Raw genomic sequence first — 1,607 nt, 5'->3', positions numbered from 1 at the left:
GTCTTAAAGTTATGAATGTCCTATGAATCCATAACCTCTCTTAAATGAAAAATGTTTTAATTCAAAAGAACAAGAAGTACATGAGTTTCGAATTTATCCTTGAACTTAGTTTAATTATATTGATGTGGTGACAATACTTCTTGTTTTCTGAATGAATGCTTGAACAGTGCATATGTCTTTTGAAGTTGTTGTTTAAGAATGTTAAATATGTTGGCTCTTGAAATAATGATGACAAGGAGACATGTTATTTGATAATCTGAAAAATTATAAAAATGATTCTTGAAGCAAGAAAAAGCAGCAAAGAAATAAAGCTTGCAGAAAAAAAAATAGCGAAAAAAAAAGAAAAAGCAAGCAGAAAAAGCCAAAGCTCTTAAAACCAAAAGGCAAGAGCAAAAAGCCAATAACCCTTAAAACCAAAAGGCAAGGGTAAATAAAAAAGATCCCAAGGCTTTGAGCATCAGTGGATAGGAGGGCCTAAAGGAATAAAATCCTGGTCTAAGCGGCTAAACCAAGCTGTCCCTAACCATGTGCTTGTGGCGTGAAGGTGTCAAGTGAAAACTTGAGACTGAGCGGTTAAAGTCAAGGTCCAAAGCAAAAAAGAGTATGCTTAAGAACCTTGGACACCTCTAATTGGGGACTTTAGCAAAGCTGAGTCACAATCTGAAAAGGTTCACCCAGTTATGTGTCTGTGGCATTTATGTATCCGGTGGTAATATTGGAAAACAAAGTGCTTAGGGCCACGGCCAAGACTCATAAAACATCTGTGTTCAAGAATCATCATACTGAACTAGGAGAATTAATAACACTATCTGAACTCTGAGTTCCTATAGATGCCAATCATTCTGAACTTCAATGGATAAAGTGAGATGCCAAAACTATTCAAGAGGCAAAAAGCTACAAGTCCCACTCATTTAATTAGAGCTATGTTTCATTTATAGTTTAGAATTTATAGTATATTCTCTTCTTTTTATCCTATTTGATTTTCAGTTGCTTGGGGACAAGCAAGAATTTAAGTTTGGTGTTGTGATGAGCGGATAATTTATACGCTTTTTGGCATTGTTTTTAGTATGTTTTTAGTAGAATCTGGTTACTTTTAGGGATGTTTTTATTAGTTTTTATGTTAAATTCACATTTCTGGACTTTACTATGAGTTTGTGTGTTTTTCTGTGATTTCAGGTATTTTCTGGCTGAAATTGAGGGACTTGAGCAAAAATCAGATTCAGAGGTTGAAGAAGGACTGCTGATGCTGTTGGATTCTGACCTCCCTACACTCAAAGTGGATTTTCTGGAGTTACATAACTCGAAATGACGCTCTTCCAATTGCGTTGGAAAATAGACATCCAGGGCTTTCCAGCAATGTTTAATAGTCTATACTTTGAACGAGTTTAGATGACGTAAAAGGACGTTGAACGCCAGTTCTACGCTGCTGTCTGGAGTTAAACGCCAGAAACAAGTCACAAACCAGAGTTGAACGCCAGAAATACGTTACAACCTGGCGTTCAACTCCAGAAAGAGCCTCTACACGTGTAACATTCAAGCTTAGCCCACGCACACACCAAGTGGGCCCCGGAAGTGGATTTATGCATCAATTACTTACTTCTGTAAAC

This window comes from Arachis hypogaea, chromosome 18 (genome assembly GCF_003086295.3).
Source record: "Arachis hypogaea cultivar Tifrunner chromosome 18, arahy.Tifrunner.gnm2.J5K5, whole genome shotgun sequence".
Lineage (NCBI taxonomy): Eukaryota > Viridiplantae > Streptophyta > Magnoliopsida > Fabales > Fabaceae > Arachis > Arachis hypogaea.
This window is presented reverse-complemented; position numbering follows the sequence as displayed.